At 33.7% G+C, this 25170-nt stretch overlaps 1 pseudogene; it reads right to left on the bottom strand.

The window, feature by feature from the left end:
- Positions 1-1347: 1347 nt before the first annotated feature.
- LOC143410765 (high affinity choline transporter 1-like) lies at positions 1348-17800 on the bottom strand (annotated as a pseudogene).
- Between the last annotated feature and the right edge of the window lie 7370 nt (positions 17801-25170).

Genomic DNA, 25170 nt, shown 5'->3' with positions numbered 1-25170 from the left:
TTTTAGAACTTATTTTTACTTTCCACTTTTGTTCACATTTTAAAATTCAATATAAAATTTCTGTCCAATATCTAAACCTGGTTTATGCAAAAAAGTGCCACAGAGCAGATCCCTTAATACTAGGTCACCTCATTAATGAATATAAAACAATAAGTGTGATTTGTTTTTCCAATTTTACTATTAGGAGGTGCTTTGGGAACTTCTGTTAATACATGTTAATCTAGTAGTCTGTCTTTCATCAACCATAATGGTATTGCATAGCTACTGCTCTTTACCCATGGCTCATCTTCACTTCCAATCCTGATTTGAATGGTTACCCAAAATACTATTTCTTTTATCATGCAACAAAACTGTATATACTTTAGTTGAAGACAAAAATGATTCTTTTATCTCTTCATATCACTTTTTGTTTAATGTCCTTCTTGATTTAATGCTGTAAATTTGCCTAATAATTTTGCTATGCTCCAGGTATTATTATCTACACACATGTTAGTTATGGATGTAGTCAAAGGATCCCAGTGTTCTTTTTCCAAAGTTATCTCTCTTTTCTGTCATCTTGCACATAAAAAAGTGCCACTATGAAATAATTTTTGTGTGTTTGCTTTGCCTGTGCTCAGAAAAATACATGCCATTACTCAAAGAATGACAGATTACAGGGCTGGTTGTGTAGTTTAGCAGCAGAGAACTTGTCTAGATGCTCAAGACATTGGGTTGGATCCCCTGAGCTAGAGGCGGGGAGTGGAGATTGCATATTCAGCAAATGTTTCAGTTCAGACCACGAAAGAAGGGGTTAATCATTATATCAAGAAAAATCAACTGATTAACTCATTACATCATTCATCAGAGTAGCTGTGAGTTATTCTCAGAGCCTCAGTCTGACAATCTGACTCACCAGTGCATTAACACTGGTCATTAAAAAGTGCATTAACAAAGTTTGGATCAAAATCACCCAATTTCCTTTCTTAGGCTCTTTCATCTGCACACTATTTTTCCATAAAAATGATAAATAATTGGGCCATCTTTTCTTTGGGGCATTTTTATTTTTATATTCCTAACAAAACTATCTAGTGTCAAAATAGAAACTACTATGGATAAGAAATAAAATGAAATCAAAAAATAGAATAAAATTCATAGCTGCTTCCTTCTAGTTTAGTCTGTATTTGTGCAATTGCACATTACTTTTCCTGAATCCCTGCTTTAGTACATATTCATATTTTTTGCAAGGATTTTGTTCTCTTGAACGTTGTTTATAATTTTAATATGTATTATATGTGCCATGAAACATCTTTCCAGGACTATCCTACTATAGTGCTCTGTTTGCAAAAGCAGTGTTTTATTTAGATGGTGTCATTGTAAATTATCTTTAATCCCAGAGCCTTCTGGACTGGAATCGATGTCAAGAAGGGCCTCTTTATTGGTGAAAGTTGAGCTGAGAGTTATGCTCTGTCGAGGCTTCACAGGTGCAAGTTCATTTAATTTAATATTTTCATTTTTGACCAGAATTGTCTTATCCATGTTTTCTTCACTGTGCCTTGCAACAACAGCATCAAATGCATCTAATTTGGGTGGCAAGGTTCCACTTTCAAATAGGTATTTGGTTAGATAAGAGATACCGAGGTTAGCTAGGAATGAGGTGACCATGGCAAGTGTTTTAAATGGGAATCTCTGGTTATAGATACCGTTCTTATCAGAGTAATAACCAGGGTAAAAGATCAAGGGCTGCAGGTACAAGTACGGCTCCCCCCAAGTGATTCTCAGGAAAAGCCCAGTAATGTAACCTGCCCTGCCCCGTACGTGTTGGTCCCCTTGACAAAGAGAACACAGAGCAGCTGTGGGAAGATGATGATGTAGACAAGGTCGGAGCTCAGGTACCAGAGCCCATACACGGTCTTCGTCAGCAAGGCCATGGCTGTTGCAGATGCTCCAAACACAAACACAGTGATCCGCATGACCCAGACAATTTCTTTGTCTGATGCCTGTAAGAAATTGATGAGGGTCAGCATTGCACCAATATGTGGACTCATGTGGGTGAAGACCAGGATGCATCTTTATTTACCCTTTACAACTTGTCTAAGGAATCCCCCAGGGTAAATGATCTTCTCTGTGGGCAAACCCAACCTAACCTACAACACCTGAAGCTACAATCTTGATGACCTCCCAGGTGATTGGTGGAGTGGGGCTTCTGAGTGCCATATGCATGAAGCTAGATCACCACATCCTTTGCCTGAACGCACAGGGGAAGAAGATGAGCTAATGTGGTATCATCCAGGGACCATGCGGCAAGGGAGAATTTTGCTTATATATATTCATGAATAGTCTTCATGTGGCACGGAGAGAGCTGTGACTGTCATCACTTCCTCTCTTTGTAGGAGTACTACTGTCTTTAAGACTGACCACCTTCTGGTGCCACACAAAAGGGCTTTTCCATGACTTTTCCTTGTTAAAACCACTGGGACTACTCTGTAACATGACCTAAAAACACAGAGACCAAGCTCAGTGGGAAGAAAGGCTCTCCAGAGGTGTTCTGGGTCCCTCGGGACTACAAAAGCCTTCTGTTCTGCAACCACTTGATTCAGTAAAGAAAATTAAATCGAGGGGATATTTCATGACAAAGGTAGACTTGGGAGTCTGAATGAAAAGCAGTTCAGAGTTTACACAAATATGCATAACATAACCTAGAGTGTCCTGCTTCTGCCAGTGTTTCCTGTCTCCCACTGGACTTAATCAGACCAAATGGTTTGCTAAGATATTTTAAGATGCAGTAATCTTTTGTCAGAAGACAAGAAATTTAATTACGGCAACATGATGAAATATCTTGGAAAATAGTTGTATTGATTTGTTCCTTTAAGTATAACATAAATGATAGGGCTGGGGTTGTGGCTCAGCGGTAGAGCACTCGTCTAGCACATGTGAAGCCCTGAGCTCGATCCTCAGCACCACATAAAAATAAATAAACAAAATAAAGGTGTTTTATACAACTAAGAAATAAATATTTAGAAAAAACATGAATGATAAAATGTATTGTTAATATGCATTTTCAGCACATGTAAGCTCAGTGTCATTTAAACTAGTATGCCTAATCAAGGTTTATAGAATATAGAATTACAGAAAATGGAATTAATATAGGATATGAACACATATATACAGATTAAACATTCCTTAGGTAAAATGCCTAGTATTAGCAATGGATTTCATATATTTTTGGATTTTGGAATATCCACTTATATAATGAAAGATCTTTGGGATGGGGCCCAAGTTTAAAAAAGAAATTAATTTAGGTTTCATATACACCTTATGTACATAGACTGACATGCAGAATTTTTAATAATTTTGTGTATAAAAGTTTCATAGTGTGAAATTCCTGCTTGTAACAACATGTCAGTTATCAAAATGTTTCGGATTCTGGAGCATTTCAAATTTCACATTTTGGATTAGGGATGCTGAATCTGAACTTGATAGGGTAAGATAACTTGAAGTTCAGGTTTGTCTTAGAATATGTAGCTTTTTTACTGCTTGGTTACAGCACAGGTTGAATATAAGGAATCTCTAAGCATACATATTCTACAAACATTAAGTACAATGACAGCAGAAATAGCAACAATAATCATAAATTACAAATTTAAAAAAAAAAGAGTTCTTACATTTTGTCTGAAGGAAAGCTGGTAGATGTTCCGAGCAAACATTGAACTTGCTGACAAGATGGAAGAATCAGCTGAAGACATAACAGCAGCAGACACAGCACCAAGGCCAAAGAAAGAAATGTACACAGGGCAGAGGTACTGCAGAACAATCGGTAAAATCATGTCTGCTTCTTCATTTGCCTTGGGATCTGGAAGCCCATATGCAGTCTGGTTCCAGTCTGTTGAGTAGAAACCACAAGCGTAACAACCAGGAGGCATATCTTCTCTACCCATCTGGGTCATGCTGTTTACTAGGTAGTTCTGAAACCAACTGAGCATCACATACGTTAGCCTGCTTAAGTGGAAAGTCCATGTGATGGCCATGTGGAAATGTCTCACATCTTCTGACCTCTAAAGGGTATTGATTACCATCAGTCTCATTCATGACATCTGCTTAGAATATGATGATGACATACATACTCCTTTTCTTCAATGTGGCATCATATTACATAGAATCATAGAAAACAAATGCTCTTAGACTGAACCACAGAATTTTCTCTGGACCACTTCCTTAGGCCTAGTTATCTGTGTGCAAGAGACTACAGCATGGCTGTTGTTACCTCTCATTTTTCCTGTTTATAAGCTTGATTTAGGAGCTATCTTGGCATAATTTTTCTAATTTCATTTAATCTTGTGTGGAATTTTACTTACAAGAAGCAGGAGACTTGCTATATTAAGAACTGAACCATCTTTACTGAATAAAAATTATACTCATAAAACTGAGATTTTTCAGAAGGATTTTGAACTAAGGTTTTTGAATTAAGGTAAGAGGACTGAAGCATATGTTTATCTTAGAATATGTAGCTTCTTTATTGCTTCCTGTGTTGAAGAACACAAGGAACTTGTAAACACATATTAAAATAATTTCTTTTATTTGCTGAACTTCCTTAATGTCAGAATGATAGGGTTGTTTCCTTTGAATTCTGCTACTTTTCCTTGTCCCCATTTTCCATTATGATCAACATTAAAGCCATGCTGAAACGATGCCAACTCTAAAGCCTTAACAGAGATGACATGATACCAGAAATAACTGCTAAGTTACACTCAGTCCAGAAAAAAATGCCTTTATGCTGTTTTAATCAGTCTGTTTTCCTACCACCCTCCAAATAATCTCCAGATCTGTCTTCTGCTTGTGAAATAAATCCTGTATTTTTTTTTAATTTTCCACCCCCCAAAAGGCAGACACTGCACATCTTTTTTATCTTTTTGAATGTTCATTTATGTCATGAACCAACAACTGGAATGAAAAGAGTATTCTCTGAACCATGACTGTTCTTTCAAAAACTAAAAGATCCAATAAATAGCTCCTGAGTTAAAAGTCAGAACCACCATGTGAGCATCACCCTGGGTCATCTTTAAAAAGTACAATGAGGTAAAAGAAAAATTGTTTTTTAACTGTTTTATTTTTCTCTACTTAGGTTACTCTTTTGAATTTCGTTAATGTGATGTGTTTTAAATGCTCTTAAGAGTTGCATTGCAATCACATTTAGAATAGTCAGAAGTCTGACTCTGAAAAAATGGAAAACACTGAACATGCCAAAAATTTCCATCACCATCATTATGTTAGTCAAGGTCTGAAGTTTATGCCCTCCTAGTTTATTTCATTTCTAATCCCAAAGAGTTGAGATTAGGTATTACAGGACCTTGACCGAAGACTGGGTCATGAAGGCAGAGCCTTCCTGCATGTGATCAATGTGCTTACGAAAGAGGCCCAAAGGAGCTTGTTTTTCTCTTCCACCATATAGGGAACATAGGATGAGGAGCGATTAAGTTCAAATTAAAGGTGAGAGTTTAAAGTGTTTCACATAAAGGATAACAGGGAAAAAAACATTTCTTATTGTGTTCTATCTCTTTCTCTCTCCCTTTCTCTTTTACCATTTAGTTTCTTAGCTTATCTTAATCCATACACATACTCACTTATTTCTCCAAGGGGGAAAAACACCTTGAACAAACTATTGAAATCATAGAGGTAGACTCTGAAGTTCAGAGTGGTCTGTGGGTAGTCATGATGAAGACAGGTGAATTTTTCTTAAGCTGGTGCCTCTCAACTTTGGCTTAGCTTTGACTCACCGGGGGGGGGCTGTTAAACACACACACACACACACACACACAGACACACATACACACACACACTAGTGTTTGGCTCTATCTTTGATTATTAAATACCCTGTGGAGTAGGCCAGGGGTAGATGTTTTGTAGAAAGTCCCTCTCCACTCCTCAGGTGGGGTCACTGTGCACCATGGTTGAGAACCACTGGGGATGGAAGTGGATACAATTGATAATATAGCAAAATTGGGGAGGAGGTGTACTTATGAATGTTTGTCAATGTAGTAAGCAATCAAAACACGTGAAGATCGCTGAACTGCAATGCAATTTGCTGAATGCTATACGAGGCACATAAGGAACCATGAATGAAGAGGCATTCACTATGTGGAGGTAAGAGGGAAGAAAAACAGGGAAGGCAACCGGTGGTGGAACTGGCAAATTAAGTGACGACTATGGTGAAGCTCCCAGAGATTTATTTACCTGTTGATGCGCCAATGGCCCCAATGAGTATGGCTGGCAGAGCCATCACCAGGCACCCAAAAGCTGCCAAGAAGGACAGCACTTGAGCGTAGGTGGCTGAGGATGAAGAGAGGACTCTCTGGAAGTATGCCTGCCACGGGATTCCACCCAGAATCTGCATGAGAACCCCAAAGATTCAGAGTGAATTGAAGGAATTTCACATTTATTAATATTTTTAAACAAGACATTTATAACAATTGCATCTAGAATAGTCAGAAGTAGGGCCAGAAATCTCAGCTGCTGTGATTATGTTTGTTGTGATATGAAGTTTGTTATTGTCCATGTGTCTATTGAAATTCTAATCTCCAAGGTGATGAAATCAGGTACTAGACAGGGATTTAGTCATAGGTAAAGCCCTGGGAATTAAATAGGTCATAGGTAAAGCCCTCATGAATTTCTTCTACTATGTGAGAACACAACAACAAGTTTTCTGAAAGTGTGGTCTTCATCAGACACTAAATTGGCCAGCCCTTTGATCTTGCAATTGCCAGCCTCCAGAACTTTGAGAAATACATTTCTGTTGTTTCTAAGCCACTCACTTTATCAAGTGAAGTTTCAGATTTTCATAGAAAATCAGACTACAATATTAACCTCAAACTGACTTAAACTAAAGACACAAATGCATTGATTCTAACACACACACATACACACACACACACACACACACACACACAAACACACACCCACCAATGAATCAACAGAAAACTAAAACTTTACTAGAACTGGGTTCAGATGTTTGAGTACCATCATCAGGAATATTATTTTTTCTAGCTCTATATCATTTCCACCCGAATTTGCTTCATTTCAAGGCATTCTCAAAGTGAAAACTAAGTTGTTCACCAATATGTCTAGATTGTGTCTTATGATTGCTAGTTGACTTATATGCCTCTTTCTATTTTTTTTTATCTTTACACAAGATAAAAAAAGACTACGTCTTACGGATCATCCGGGGACTTGGACTTACATTGAATGAATGATTTTGGGAACAAGGGGGTAATCCTGTGAGACGCTCAATCTGGACTATGATATCCAATAAAAAGAATGTTTATTTCAAACATGTGGATCTAGGGTTGATATAAATACTCTTCTACCCAAGAAAATGGTTCTATTCTTATTGAGGGCAAGAAATTCAGCTGATGGAAAGAAAATTAGGCAGTGAGTATAATACACCCTAGGTTTGGCAATGAAAATCTGTTTCCAAAAATTGAGGTGGCCCATCCCCACTGAGAGAGTGGCTGCCTATCCTAGCATGCTTCCCTTGTGTAAGCTGTAACATCTGTGCTTAAGGAACAGCTCTTCCTCAAAACTAAACATACCAATTTCCTGTGTGCAGTCTTCAAGGGTGTATCACCCCATTTGTCATAACATATTGGTTATAGTCACTTCTAAAATTTGTTTGTTTTCTTTTGTTTTTGAAAACTAGAATGTAGTGGGTTAAAGGGTCAGTCTCTCTTAAGAAAGAAACTCAGGACATGTCAATGAACATGTCAAAATATAAAATAGTTTCTGAACATTAATTCACATATAAAATATTAGATTTAGCAAGGAATCCTAATGTATTTGAGCCATTGTTCTATAGAAATTCAATTACACACCTCCTTCTTTTTGCTGTCTTAATACCTTTGTGATGCACTACATAAATTGAAACTAAACATGTAATATAAAATATCAGATTCTTCACAGATCTTGTTAGAAGTTCCACCTCTCACATGGCTTATGGCATCTGAAATAAGGAATTGTTTCTCAGGTTTCTCTAAATTAGTTTACAAAAATTGTGAATCTAATACTTATTGTTTCAAGTTGTTTCCTCTTAGTAAATCATGGTTTGCTTATAGAGCAAATTTAACATTCTTGAGGACAGCAGTTGCCACAAAGCACTAAGAAGCATTATCATAAGTCATAGGGAGTCACCAAACTTGTGGGTAGACAGTAGCTATAAAAATATCCATATGAAAAATGCATTGGATTTAATTTCTGATGCTGTAGGGTGGCATGGGACAGCGCCCCTACCCCCACTGAATTGGAGAATATAAATTATTATATAGTCAACACTTTCTGAGGTGCTTCCAAATCAGCTATTTCTCCTCTTATACTTCCCAGTTTCTTCTTCTGGCAATTTGTCATTATATTAGGCATGCTGAAACAAATAGTGCAAATATGTTGTTAAGGTATAATAATGATTAATTTTCCACAACCAGAGTTCATTTCAAGCTGTTAGAATTATACTTTTCTGCTTATATGGCTTTCCCATGATTGAAGTTACTTTTTTAGTGGTGCCTTCAAATTTGTGATGTAATAGGAAGAAGAGGATAATATATTGGAAAGCTCAAGAGTCAAACCTAGAAACTGAAGTACATTCCTTTTTTCTATACTTCAATAGCTAGACTTCAGTTACTTGGCCCCAAATAAACTTTTCAAGACTTTTGTATAGCTATGTCTCTTTAATAAATATATAAATAAATGGTGGTCCTTTGCTGTACTAGAATACTTGTGAGTGACTTAAGTATAAAGAGAAGATACTTATTAAGCTCACTTTTCTAGAATTTCAGGGGCATGGCACTCACATCTTAGTGTATAGTGGATAATCTTAGCATCACCACCATGGCCCAAAAGTGTGTGAGAGGGACAGGTTATAGAAAGACAGAGAAAGACAGAGAGAAAGAGAGAGAGAGAGAGAGAGAGAGAGAGAGAGAGAGAGAGAGAGAGAAAGAGAGAGAGGGGGGCAGGCTTATTTTTCTACAATAATCATCTCATAATAATTAACCAGGATCCAAGTAGTACAGCATCTATACCTTGTAAGTGAAGCACTTTCAATGGCCTAGTGACTTTGAACTAAATCCCACCTCTAAAAGAAACCACCAACTCTATATCTTCAGACTGAGTGCAAGGTCTAGTAAACAAGCCTTTGGGTGACATATAAAAACCATATATAAACCATAATAGGAGGTTTCTAAAATTATTCTACTCATATTCAAGCTTACAATGAATTTATTTTTATCTTCACACTGTATATTCACCATATAATCATTTTATGGTACAGACAATATTATCCATAAATAAAACAAAATAATGCATGAATTTTAATAGCTTCACATAGGTATGCTATAATAGCATTCAAATTCAGAGAGAATGCAAAATTTTTTTAGAAAATCTTCTTTACAGACTATTAATGTTCACACTCCTATTGCAATATTATAACAAATAAAGAGAAATATGAAAAAAATAAATGATTTTAAGCCTCAAAATATGTAGCACAATAAAAGAACACATGCCAAAATTTCAAGTAAGAAAAGGAGAAATTACATACCTCAGTTTATATCCAAAGAACTTAAAATCAGCTTATTACAGTAATGCAGCCAAGTCAATGTTTATAGCAACTCAATTCACAATAGCTAAACTATGGGACCAACCTAGGTGTCCTTCATAGATGAATGGATAAAGAACATGTGGTATATATACTCAATGGAATATTACTCCACTTCAAAGAACAATGAAATTAAGGCATTTGCCAGTAAATGTATGGAGTTGCAAAATATTATGCTAAGCAAAATAAGCCAATCCCAGAAAACCAAAGGCCAAATATTTTCTCTAATATGCAGATGCTAATTCACAATAAGGTGGGAGGCACTAGAGAATAATAGTGTTACCTTAGATTAGGTAGAGAGAAGTTATGGGAGAAGAAAGAAGGGGATGTGGTGATTGGAAGGATAATTGAATGAAAAAGACATTATTACTTTATGTATATATGGGACTACAAGACCAATATGATTCTGCAACATGTACAGTCAGAAAAATGAGATATTATATCCCATCTATGTATGATATATCAAAGCGCATAAATGCATTCTACAGTCATGTATAACTAATTAAAATAAAAATCAATAAAACAATTGTCAAAAAAAAAAAAAAGAAAAGGAAAAATTATAGCTGGAAATATCTGCCAAGTGTGTTTTTCTAAGAGCAATGGTATTCATTTTAGTGGCTGCAAACAGTGTTTTTCTCCCAAAGATTTCAAGCTCTCTGGTGATACTGTGATGCTACAAATAGAAATAAAATAAATGCAGAGATATTTCCCCTGTGCAAAAAATAAGTGCTTAAATAAAACCTGATTGATAGAAATGTAGGTTCTATCAAAATTTTAATTGGGATAGAATCCATGCTTCTTTTGAAAGTCTTCAAGGAAGAGGCAAAAAGCCCTGCATTGTCTGCATCTGATGAACTGGCTGATCCTGGGCTGAAATGCCAGTGGAGGTTTAATATGCTTGTGTGATTATTAGAATAGTTAGAAGCTTAGCTGAAGCCCAGATTACAAAGCTGCCAAAGTTTTAATTACTCTGTCATATCTTTTATCCTCCATAAATTCTGATATTTTTAGTGCATGAATTTGCAGAATTAATGACTTTAAAATCAATACATGGATGTATCAGATCTCAGCAAAAATGCTAAATAGTACTTTAGAACTTTCAAGACATCCGGTTAAAGAAGATGTATTGGCAGTGGAATTGAGCATAATATCTATACCAACAGGGTCAGTAAAAGACAAAATGATGTTTGAAGATGAGTTGTTCAAAGATATAAATTTTTAAAAAATAAAATTAAAAATTAAACCTAACAGACAGTTTCAAAATAAGTATTTTTTTCTGGTTAAAATGTGTTATCAAGTTTTTGAAATAAAAAATAATAATTATATTTTAAAGACACAATTTATTCAGAAACAAAGCAAGACAAACTATCATACTAAAAAGTCAAGTCCATTCAAACAAACAAAGTGTCATAAAGAAAATAATAGTACAGGAAATTTATTTCAACAGAAATAAGGCTAAAGAGACAAATTTTAATAGTTGAGGAATATCAGTAAACGATAGAAAGTTATTAATTGTAATGTTTTCTAGGGTTTTGTAGACTTTTATTTGGGGGAATTATTTTAATAAAATAATTTGTTAAAAAGATCATATTAGAAGTGGTTGAGAAGTGAAGAAGTAGAAAATGCTACTACACTCAACTGTTCCATAGATAATAATCAATGTGCCCATTAAATGCATGAGGTATTTCAGTAACATCAAGGGAAGAAGTGAGAAACTTCCATGTAATGGGCACTATTTAGAAATATATATCTACAAACAAAAATATGTCAATCTGCTTAACATTCTTGTTCCACCCTCAGTCAGATAAAAAAATTAAAAGATTTTTCATGTAAAAAAAATACATGCACACTAAATAAACTTAATTAGGAACTTCTTTGAGAAACCTGAAGCTGGGGAAACTATGTATAATGTTTGGCATTTTATCATTTGCCTGGAAACCAGCTTTCTGTAAATGTTATTCATACAGGGTTTTCTGGAAGAATTCTTACCCAGAGAATTTCTGAAACTAATACCCTTGTGAGAAAGTCTTTGAAACCATGAAAACAATCCTTACTTCACAGATAACCAAATCTATACATGAATTAAGCAAATAAGCATTGTGATATGCTATTAAACAAATGTCTAGAAAGTTCTGAGTCCTAGAAACAGACCAACAGTGCAACACTGAGTCAAATTCCCTTGCAGAACTGCAAATTGGTACAACCAATCTGGAAAGTTGTATGGAGATTCCTTGGAAAACTTGGAATGGAACCACCAATTGCCCCAGCTATCCAACTCCTTGGGTTATACCCAAAGGACTTAACACCAGCATACTACAGTGACACAGCCACAATAATATTTATAGCAGTACAATTCACAATAGCTAAATTGTGGAACCAACCTAGATGCACTTCAATAGATGAATTAATAAAGAAACTGTGGGATATATATATATATATATACACAATGGAATGTTACTCAGCATTAGAAGAGAATAAAATCCTGACATTTGCAGGTAAATGAATGAAGTTGGAGAATAAGTGAAGTAAGCCAATACCAAAAAAAATACTAAAGGCTAAATATTTTCTCTGATATAAAGATACTAATTCATAATGGGGATGGGAGGTGGACCATGAGAAAATTAGACAAACTCTAGATAGAGCAAAGGGGAGGGGAGGAGAGGGAATATGGGGGTAGGAAAGATGGTGGAATGAGATGGAAGTCATTACCCTAAGTACATGGAAGACACAAAAGGTGTGACTCTACTTTGTGAAGAACAGGATACATAAAAATTTTGTTCTATATGTATCCTATGAATTGAAATATATTCTGCTGTCATGTTTAACAAATTTGAATAAATAAATTAATCAAAAAAGAATATATTAAGAAATATTAAGCATTTAAGAAATTCAGACTCAAGTGTTTTCACCTGGGGAAGGGGACTACTAGAAAACAAAGCACAATAACCAAAATTATAAATCAGAATAAGAAAACATTTGAATCAATGAAATTATTTGATATGCTTATATAATGGTGGGTATATACATGTCATTATATACTTGTTAAAACTCATCACAGATACAAGACTGAGTAAAAAACTCACATAGACTTTCATTAATAACAATGTTTCAATATAAAGAAGGCACCTCAATAATGCAAGATGTCAATATTAGGAGAAACCAAGATGGTTTGGTGGTTGCATGTCTCAGAACATATGGGAACTCTACTTTCCATTCAACTTCTGAGTAAACCTTAAATTTCTAAAAAAACATAGTAACTTACATAATAAACAGCATAAAGCGCTGCTATACACTATAAAAAGTACATAAAATATTTTTCTTACCAAGTACTGATGAGAATGCTTGAAGACAGAGACTTTCATGCATTGCTGTAGGAATGAAAACTGGTACAGCTGCTTTAAAATATAAAAGATTCTTGACAGGGTTTTTTGGTTTGTTTTTATTTATGTTTTTTTGTTTAGTTTTGTTTATTGATGGTACTAGGGGTATCTAAATCCTCAGCCATTTTTATTTTGAGAGAAGGTCCAGAAAAATTGCCAAGGCTGGTCTCAAAATTGTGATCCTCCAGAGTAGGTGGGATCCCAGGTGTGCTTGGCCACACCTAGCTTCCACTTTGGTCATTTCTGTCACAGTTAAATACTGTATCATATGATGCAGTAATTGTAAAACTAGGCATGCCTCATTAAAATTGAAAACTTTTTCCCACATAAAATTTGTTGAAATAATTTTAGTCATGTAATAATCTACATGAAAAATTTTAGAGAGATCATAAAAAGAAGATTGGAAAAATTGTGTAAATTTGGTTGCTTTGGCATTTGAGCCTAAACCAATTTGAACACGACTACCTTAGTTTTTAATTCATTCACTCATTTATTTATATTAGAGATCTGATTGTTCAACATTGTTTCATTATCTTTAAATTCATTTTTTTCTTAATAGATAAAACATAGATACACAGTAAAACATGATGCTTTGAAATATGTATACAGTGTATAATGGCTAAACTGAAATATTTGACATACATATTATCTCACCTACTTAACTCTTTTTGTTGGTGAGAGCACTTAAAAATCTACTATTTAGAAGCTGGTTGTGTAACTCAATGGTAAGTCTGTGTGCTTTGCCTGTCTGAGACGCTGGTTATAGTGCCTCACACCACACACACATTCTAGTCTTTAGAGATTTTCAAGAATAATATGTTGATATTAATTACAGTTGTCATGTTATATAATATATCTCTGTAAATTACTTCTCTGTATATAAAAAAGTTTTGTAGTATTTAACCAAAATCTTCAATCTTCCCCAATTCTGTCAGACCCTTGCGGCTACAATCCTACTCTGTACTTCTATGATGTTTAATTTTTTGAGATTGTACATGTAAATAAGATTCTGTGGTGCTTCTCTTTCTGTGCCTGGCTATTTCATGTAACATGATGATCTTTAGGTTCATCTATGTTATTGTAAATGCCAAGATTTCTTTGTTTTTTAAAGACTGAGTACTATTTCATTGTGTATCCCTGTGTATTCTCTGCATCTGGATTCATTCATCTGTTCATAGATATTTTGAATCTATCACTTGGATATTGTGAATAATGGTGAAACAATCATGGCAGAGGTGATACTTATTTTATCTACCTATTTCAATTTTTGTATATGAACTTTAGTGATATTGCTGGATCCACATTGCTATTTTAAAATTCTTTATAAATCATATGAAGAATATACAGAGAAATTTTTTCTTAACTTCATTGACTTCTTAAAAATAAGACTTTTTTTCCTATATATTCATTAGGGAAGTGCAATCTGGTGAAACTCTGAAATGCTTTGTTAGCCACATTATTGTGCACCAGTGTACTTGTGTTTCTTTTGTAGTTTTTCACTTTTATATCTTTTCTCTCAGAAAGCAGCAGGGTAACTGTGATATGATGAACCATAGATAAAGTCACATCTGGTTTAAAATACAACCTTTTCACTTACAAGATGGTGTGAGCTATTTAAATCAATGATTCTTGGTGCCCCCTATTTATTAAATAAGTGAAAGAGCACATACACTGACATATGGCTTTGAGGATTAAATGAGATGGCAATTGTTTAATAAATATCTCCATGACTTGACATTTGAATAAAGCCAGGACTTTGTGCCTATGGCTATGGTTTTGTGTACTGTATTTATGTGTGTGTGCAAAACACCTGCATTTCCCTGTAAAAGTTTTATTTACTACTCCTCAGTTATTGAGGTACCTATTGTCTAAAAGCTTATAAGAAAGTTACATTATTCTGTAGTGTGTGCCATGAGGTATATCTATTGGGACCTACATTTATATATGCTAATTTTCTTTCCTCTTTTACCCTTGCTTTTGGTAATTTACTGAGGTAATATTACACTCAAATAGAAATATTGAAAAATTTACTAATTATTTTATATTTTTGTAATAATGAAATAATCATGGATTTATTTCACCATGATAATTTAGTTGAGAATAAAACACTTTTTATCTCATCTCTCTCTTAAGTGCTAACTATTTGATGCCAATAATTGCTTTAATGGCATAAAATTAATTGTTTTATTCACATTGATTTATAATGTTTTTAATTAATTAATGGATCTTTATTGATGACTAAGAATGTTAAAGAATCCCAAGTCTAAATATCCATTCTAAATTGTGAAGAATCATTTCACCTTGACTTTTTCTAACCTAGTATTTAGTAGTACAAAGTAAATATTTGAGAAGTCAGTGAAGCAGGTCTGTTTCCCAAGAGATGGTGCATCACACAGCAGTGGAGCAGACAGAGTCCGAAAGTGGCAGGCTATTTATATCTGCCGCAGGGGACCCGGTACTTCTGAGTTTTGTGAAAAAGAATAATACTTGAGGAAAATTTGATTTTTCTGACAGTCCTGCAAAGTTTCATCCAAAAACCAGGATGATTTTGTCCCCTTTAGAAAGTCAACAAAACTTATTATGAGAAGATGAGGAAAAATGATGACATTTTGTATGAAGTTCAACACAATGCCTCTCTGGCTCTACCATTTTAAAGACATTCCATTTTGGCTCTATCTTCCATTTTACATAGTCAAAATTTTCCAGTTGTGCCATTTTGTTTTTAATACCTGTCTTTCTTTCATTTTGCAATGAAGGGCAGAAAAAGTAAGAGAGAGAGAGATCATTCATGAATTAAAATGCAAGATTTTTTTTAACTTGCCATCTAAAAATTTACAGCAGCATATTTTATTTCCTTGTTAAATTGTAAAATTTATCCTGAAATAATTCATGTTTTCATGTAATTTGGATAGCCTTTCATCAAATACCAAAACAATAAGTCATTTCTGAAATGTAGTATTTCTAATACACACATACACCACACAGACACATACATGAAGAATTTATTATATACCAATAACTTTCATTGGAAGTTCTCTGTTTATGTATATTCAACAAATTATAAGCTTTGGTGGGTGGATCTTTCATAGAATAAAAGGATTTTAATGACAGGACACAGAATCCCTAAATCCTAGATATGTGGAGATGGAAACAGTGATTAAAGCCATGTTTCAGGAAATTAAGAAATGAATAGAATGTTCTGTGGTGCTTGAAGGTGTAACAAGACAAGATAAATTGGATAGCCCCAAATAAAACTAAAATTGAATTCTAGAATCATGTATATAAAGTGTCAAAATAAGACAATCTGTCTGTGGCCCCAGACTGGAATGAATCTTCTGATCTGTTACTTAATAGAACAGAGTTTCAATAATGGAAAGTATCACTTTCCTGGTAGTGCCTTGAAGAATTAGATCTTTCTTGGACATACCATAATGGTTATAATTTCATGTCCTGGCATTTGACAAAGAATGAAATATAGAATAATGCAAATATTTTACCCTTAGAAATAACTGAATAGATTGGTTATGTTTGCATCACTATAATGAAATAATTGAAATACTTAACTTCATAAAGAGAAAACACTTATTCAACCCACAATTCAGAGGCTCAAAGTACTAACTTACCAATAGTCAGTGATTAATGAAATTACCTCATGATGCTGATGCTAAAGGTCATTAGTAAAGATCAGAGAAAAACACACATTTTTTTAAACAGCGAGAGAGAGAGAGAGAGAGAGAGAGAGAGAGAGAGAGAGAGGGAATGAGAGAGAGAATTTTTTTAATATTTATTTTTCAGTTTTCGGCAGACACATCTTTATTTTATTTGTATGTGGTGCTGAGGATTGAACCCAGCGCCGTGCACATGCCAGGTGACCACATTACCGCTTGAGCCACATCCCCAGCCCCCAAAACTCACATTTTTAACCAAAGCAGAATGAGAAAGAGGATCAGCAGAGTCCCATAATTGTTTTAAATGTGTACTTAAAATGTACTTAGAACCCACCCAAAGGTCTCACTTCATAAAGGTCCACAGTACCTACCAATACTACCACCTGAGGACCAAGGCTTCTTATATGAATCTTTGAGGTGCAACTTATACCCAAACTATAGCAATGGCCTTAGTTAGGTGGCTTGCCTCCTTATTTGTTTTAATTTAAGTCTTACTAAAGTATCATTTTAATGTAAACAGTTTCTAACTTATAATTTGATGATATCTTAAAAGTTTGCAATTATTTAATTACAGCCACAGTGATTATACAGGACATTTCCATCACCAGCAAAGTCCTTTGTGCATTTCTATAAGCAGTCTTCTCCTCAAATTCTCTGTACACCAGCAATGAATAAACTAATTCCTGACACCATATTAAATAAAGTTATATAAGGTGTAGTGTTCAGGTTTTGACTTTTTAAATATATCTTTTAAATTTAAAAAACTATTTCATGAATCAGAAATGAGTTTAAATTGTTGGTTTGTATTATATAGATATACAAAAATTTATTTGCCCAGTTTTTATATAATATTTTTTAAAAAACTACTATTGTAAGTGTCTGGGTCTTGTCTTTGGGTATATATATGCCGCAGTTCCTCTGCAGCAAAATAACCGGGGGGTGACGGGCAACTTGTATAGATTGATATAGCAGGAGTGGGAGCTGTTTATTGTAGGACAGGAGGGGTATATATACATTCCACACAGTTTATCTTAATTAACATAAACTAGATACAGCAGTCAACCAATAAGGAATCTCCACACTTAATGGCTCGCTGGTGCTACCTCCCAAACCACTCCCTCTGGCAAAATGCGAGGCGCCATCCCAACTTGTTTACAGACCCTAACACATATACTTTAATTTACTTTCATAATTACTTCAGAGCGAAACTGCTGATGCCATAAGAAAGGTAGTTTTAATTTTATAGAAAACTGTCAAAATGTTTTATAAGTGGCTATCCCATTTTGTATGGCAATGCAAGGGAATGCTCCATCAAAATTTGTTAATTATTTAGTCTTTTTAAATTTTTTTATTCAAGTAGAGGTGTAGAGATATCTCATTGTGATTTTAGTTTGCATTTTCTAATAAATAATAACACTGAGCTACTAATGGTCAATCAAATATCTATTATTGTTGAACTGTAGCAATACTGTTGGCAAATTTTATGAAATTAAAGAGAGAAAAGTAGACGTGAAAATATGCTCATCATATGTTATATAATTAGGAAATTATATATTAAAACAACAAATTCCCTTCATTCCCAGTTTTTGTTTGTATTTATTCTTTACTGTTATATAACATAAACATTATATATTTTCTTGTTGTTCTTTGTGATATATGGATATATATAGTGTAATTTTTAATCAAGTTAAACATATCTAGCTTCTCAAACATTTATCATTTCTTTATGGTTTAAGAACATTCAAACTCCTTTCTCCTACCTCCATGAAATATACACATAATTTTTATTATGTGTAATCAATCAGCCTTCTATGCAATAGAACACCAGGACCTCCTACTCATGAGTATCCACTGATCAACCTCTACTCAAGGTCCCTCCTTCTATTTTACCCTTAACTTTAGCATTATTATTTTTTGATAACCATCATTTTCTTCACAAATTCTACAAAATCCACTTTTTCATATTCCACATGAGTAATACTGTGAGGTAATTGTTTTACTATGCTGGCTTACTTCACTTAGCATAATGACCTCTAGTTCCACCCATGTTGCCATGAATAACAGGCTTCCATTTTATTTACAGCATAATAGTTCTGCATTGTGTATATGGGCCATATTTACCTTATCCATCAATAATTGCTGAACACTTAAGTTGTTCTCATTTCTTATCTATTGTGAATAGTGCTGCAAAGAACATAGCAGTGTAAATGTCTCTCTGACATGATTGATTTCATTTCCTTTGGATGTTTACCTAGTAGTGGCATTGCTGTATCTTATAGTATCTCTGTTTTCATTTTTTTTGAAAAACTTCTGTATTCTTTTCCATGATAGAGAAATTCACTTTCCCACCATTTATAAGGGTTCCCTTTTTTCCACATCTTCTCCAGCACTTGTTATCTTTAGACTTTTTGATAATAGCCATTCTGCTGGGTTGAGACAATAAACCAGTGTGGCTTTGATTTGCATTTCTCTGTCAGTGAAGTCAAGTCTTTTTTACACACTTTAGCTATTTGTGTGTCTTTTATTTTAGAAATGTCTTTTTAGGTCCATCGTTTGTTTCTTCATTGGTGTGCTTATTTCTGTTTTGCTTTGGTCTGAGGTGTTTTCAAGTTTCTTGTATATTTTTGGAATCCAACCCTTGTGAGGTGTAGAGTTTGGAATGCTTTCTCCCATAGTGTGCATTGTCTCTTTGTTCTGTTGATCATTTCATTTGCTGAGCAAAATGGTGTTATTTTGATGTAGTTTGATTTCTCTATGTTTTTTGCTTTTGTTTTCTTTGATTTGGGTGTTTTATTCAAAAAATTCTTGCCAGTTTTAGTCTCCTGAAAGATTTCCCCTACATTTTCATCTATAAGTTTCACAGATTTACATCTCACGTGTAAATACTTAGTCCATTTTTAATTGATTTTTGTCACCGGTAGGAGACAGGTATTTAGTTTGTTTCTCTGAATGTGGATATCTAATCTTGGTTCTATGTCTGTCTGCCTTCATTCCCAGGTTTCAAGGCTGCAGTTTGGTTACCCCAATGATCTCATGGAACTAAGGATTTTGGATTTTTGGATTGCTCATCTTTATTCTTATTGTGAGGATAGTAGTACTTTTTGATGCCACATATAAAAAGATGCAAGATTTTTATATGTGGCATCAAAAAATGGAAATATGGAAAATATGAATAGTACACAAAATCTAAGACTTATCAAGTTAATGAAGAAGGAAATATAGATGACCTTGAATTTGGCTGTTAGTTTTTACATGCATCAAATCAGGACTAATGAAAAAAAAAATGATAGCAGACACGATTGAAATAAAAATAAATAAATAAATAAATAGCTCTGTGAAAAATCCCATTAAGAGAAAAAGAAAATACAATCCATGAAATGGAAGTGTGTCCAAAAGCCATGTTTGAAAATGGACTTGTGACTAAAATGTTCAAGTAACTCTTTAAAATCATCTATAAGGAAAGGGAGTGCCAGATGCAGAAAAAAAAAAGAAAGAAAGAAAACTGAATAGATGCCTTACTCAAGAAGACATGAAGAGAGAAATGTAGACATGTGAAAATATGCTCATCATATGTTATATAATTAGGAAATTATCTATACAAACTACAAAATCTCATGACAATTCAATTAGAATGGACCAAATCCCAAACCATGACAATATAAATAGAGAGACTGGAGGAAAAGTACTTTAAATCACTGTAGATCAGAATTAAAAATGATATAATCACTTTGAAAGAAAGATGTGGAACTTTTAAACAGATTTAAACATACTTTAACCATATGATCTATCAGTTGCACTCTGCATATTTTTCCAAAGAGATGAAAACTGAAAATTTATATCTAAAAAAAAACCATGCACTATTTTTTAAAGTAGGTTTTTTATGATTACCAAAGCCGAAAACCATTGAGATATTATTTAATCTATCTATCTTATATTTTCCTATCTATCTACATACCAACATATGTTTACATTTAAAATATCTATGTAATGTATATTATATATAATATATAAATACTATACATATATAAATACTATACACACAAGTATACAGACACATGCCTGCTCATGATTCTATTGATCAAAGAAAAGATGCCAAAAATAAGTTTCAGAATATTGACATCTATGTGAAAACTTTATCCTTGGCATTTAAAATTTCTGTGAGATTCTCACTATACACCTTGACTTTAAAGGTTTCATACCTAAAGTGTGATTATTATTGTTAATGTTGAAGTCAATTCTTACTTTCTTAAATGTTCACAACCATTTTTTTTTGTCACTTCACTCACATGTAAACAATTTATTCATCTATAATTCAAATTTGAATTAGTGATACTATAATTAAGTTAGGGACATTTTCCCTTAAAGCATTCAGCAATCAACATAGCATGCTCTTCAAACTCTCTTCTATTCATACATATAGCATTGTTTAATTTTCTAGCACAATTGTCAGGTAATATGGTATTTTGGCATTTCCAACATACGGGTTTCTGTTGTTTTAATCTAAGAAAGACTGACCTATTCCATGTGTGTTTTATGTGGAAATAAAACTTAGTGTTCATGCCTTGAAGATCCCTGGCAGCTACATCACTTTGATTAAACTAATAACTCAGGTTTTATGCCAGTTGGATACACAAAACTCTTGACTTCACTTTCATTGTGACTGCACTGCAATGAAGACAGATTGTTCAAACTATTTTGATTAAAAGTTCCGATCAGGGTTGCATAATGGTTTGGCCACTGTGAATGTGAAATAGGCTAAATGAATTACGGCACATGAACTCAATCAGCTTCATCTTGTTTATATCCAGGCTCCTCTCCAACTCATCAAGGTCATTTTGAATTTTAATCCAGCTTTTAAATGTGCTAATTGTCCTACTAAATTGGTGTCATCAGCAAATTTAATAAAGATACACTCCAGTTCATCACCCCAATCATTAATTTTAAAAATGTTTAATAGTAGCAGACTAAGTAATGACCCCTGAAAAAATACACTTAGCACTTAAAGTTTCAAAAGATGATACTGTATCATCAATTTCCTGACAACTTGATGTTTTCCTTTGGTTAAACAAATGATACTTTTTTATTTTAAATTGTAGATCATGGTTATTTATGTGTAAATGGTAGTGTCCAATATTTTAACGTTAGAACTTAAAAGTAGAAAATGTACCCATAGTATTTCTTGCTGAAATTTGGTCTAAAACAACTCTTATTTGAAGGTTCTAAAATTAAAGTATACCACCTACAATAGCTCCTTATTTCTGTCTCACCTGACCTCACTTTTATAGCAACCTATACTCACTGAAATGTTTTATATCCTGAATTTCTCCATGGCTCCTAATTCAATTGCTCATATTCTCTGTCCTGAACTTCCAAAGCCCTATGGCTTTTTATTCCATCCTTACCCTAACACTCACATGATCATATTTTAGAATTTTTCACTAGAACAACATTACAATATTTCCAAAATATGAATTTGGATCATCCTGCCACAATTGTCATTGGTGGTTTTTGTACCTTTCTAATTTTAAATTCTTCTTCAATAATCACTTTATCTATTTTCTGCATAGAATCCAGAGATCCTGTTCACCTCTTAATATCAACATTCCCCTTAAATATGCTTCTTTCTTTTTCTTAACTTAGAACCCATGGAATGACATAACCACTTTCTAACAAACCTAATTAAACACACTTTAGCCTCTTGTCTTTTTCTTTGACTGATTATGTTAATTCTAAATGGCTATTGTGTCAGTTCCTATTGTAACAGAATACAACAACCTGTGTGGCCTAGAGCAACTAAAAAAAAATTGTTAAAACTGTTAGCTTATATTTCTGGAGACTTCAGTTCCCAAATTAAAATTCTGTCAGGGCCATCCTCCTTCTGAAGTCTTTAGGCAAGAATCCTTCATGCTTTGACCTATCTTCTGGTTGGTGATGACAATCTTTAGAATTCTTGAGTCAAAACTAATTTTATTTAATTCTTGCGACCACCTTTATATGGCCATATTACTTCTGTGTATCTCTATCATCATGTCCCCTTCTATAAAAATGCCAGTCATTTAATAAGGGTCCACCCTTATCCAGCACAACTTCATCTAAAAATCCTATTTCCAAATAAAGTCACATTATGAGGTTATTAGTGGAGATAAATTTTGGGGCATAGTACTTAAAACATAATACATGGGCAGGGCCCTATTTCTCATTAAGTGAAAATGATTTTCATTCCACTTTTTAACTGAACTCCAGAATAGCTCTAAAGAAAATAATATAATTAATTAAATAACTTAAAAGTTACGACAACAAATAATGACATCTCATTGTTGTCCAAATCTTTTATTATTGTTCCTGGGAATTTTGAGATCTTATTCTTACAGGGCTATTTTACTGTTTTCAGTTACCTGAGACTTTTATTTTAAGAAAGGAGATGAGAGCTTCTCAAGTTTCCAATGACATTTTATCCTCATCAATCTGATAATCACAGTGTCACCCCATAAAGATGGGAAATATATCACATATTGATATGTCCTCTTTCTTAGAGCCAGCTCTTTTGCCGATTCACTTGACTCCATTGACTGTGATATGTTGAAAAAGTGGAGAGACCAAAAATTGTCCTCCATTCTTTCATTAAAATATTATGTTTTTAATAACAAGTTTTTACTTCTACCAAAGACTTCTATCATCAGTACATGGTGTGAGGTGCAGTACCTCCTTTAGACTGTGGAGGGAGGCCAGCATCAACACAATATTTTCTTTTATTCTCATTGTTTTAATTAGCAAGGAAATATATTGTAGGCACCGTCAGTAGTCCTACAACTCCTGACCTTGTTTTGTGTCTTTAAAAAAATGAATGCCTCTGGGTTTAATCCCCAGTACAAAAATATTCAACTGATTCTATCCCTATTCCCCTTTTATCCTACTAAAACTGGGATATCCTATCCCATAAAAATCTAAAATCAATTAATTTCAACCCAAGAACTCAAAATAGTCAAATCCTTAAGTCACATAATGGTCTTTATCTGATGGGATTTCTTAAGGGTATACGCCAATTTTGTTTTGTTTTGTTTTGTTTTGTTTTTGGAATAGGAATACTCTGAAATCTACTGCATTGCAGGCTGGACCTTTCATTAACCATTTTTCCATTATACTTCTGATTTTAAATAAATAGCTAGTTTAAATTATGAACTTTTGTAGTTCTCAGATATATATATATATCTAGCTTTGGTTCCTATCCTGAGATCTACCATGAAGATGCTCAGAACAGAAACCTAGGTGTTAACCTCTATTATGGTCTTTCATTATCTTCCACCTCATATCAGATACACTTACTGCAGAATTTAACACCCACACAAAAAAAATTATATATACAGTGGTTTTAGTCAACTTTTTCGCTGCTGTGAGTAACAGACCCTACCAGAACAACTGTAGAGGAACAAGGGTTTATTTAGTTCTCACAGTTTCAGAGGTCTTAGTCCAAAAATGATTGCCCCATTCCTTGGGGCTCGAGGTGAGGCTCTTCAACATCATGGTAAAAGAAAGGCAAAGAAAGTGGCTCATGTGATGATCAGGAAGCAAAGAGAGAGACTCCACCCACCAGATACAAATATATACCCCAAAGCTACACGAGAAGTCCCACCTCCTGAAACCACACCCTATCACTTGAGTTACCTTTTAGTTAATCCCTATCAGGGATTTGATTAACTGATTTGGTTAAAACTCTTAAATGCTGAACCTTTTGCATTGTCTCATATATGAGCTTTTGGAGAAACCATAAAAAACAGTAAACTGGAGAAGGTAGGACAACAAAAAAAGATGCATTTTAGGGAAATGGAAAGTTCCACATACTAAGATCAAAGAAAGAACAGAATATAGACATGGAGAGTATGAATGGGTCTACATCTGGTAAGACACTCTAATGGCTAATAAACATAAGATGCCCTTTAAGAAAGATATAATGACATCTTAATATTAAATTGACTTTCAATTAATTTGCACTGTAAATATCATAGGGAAAACAAGCTCACATAAACAATAAGTCACTCCTGTGTTTTGCTATACTTAAAGTTATACTAATGGCTTAATTACAGTATTAGAAAAATTCTTTTGGTAATTAATAATCACAGATTAAGTTTACAACCAATTAAATGCAAAAGTTGTGAAAACTAATGGAGGGTGTTCAGGATTTGGATGTAAAACAAAAAATATAAAAATGTTTGAAATGCAAATCAGAAAAAATATTGCAAAATAAAATAACATAGAAAAAAATAAATTTTAATTCTTAAATTCTTTAACACCTGAAAATTACTATTTCTTATTTAATATATAAGTACTATGAGAAATAAGTACATTTTAACAGTATATTTTTGGCAAGCAAAAGGCATTCTTAAATTTCTTAAACATCACATTTTGGCAAAGCTATGAATAATCATCTGACATCAGTTAGAATGGCAATTATAAATAATACAAAAAATAACAAATGCTGAAGAGGATGTAGAGGAAAAAAATACTCATGTATATG

Source organism: Callospermophilus lateralis, chromosome 11, assembly GCF_048772815.1.
Source record: "Callospermophilus lateralis isolate mCalLat2 chromosome 11, mCalLat2.hap1, whole genome shotgun sequence".
Classification (NCBI taxonomy): domain Eukaryota; kingdom Metazoa; phylum Chordata; class Mammalia; order Rodentia; family Sciuridae; genus Callospermophilus; species Callospermophilus lateralis.
This window is presented reverse-complemented; position numbering and strand designations above follow the sequence as displayed.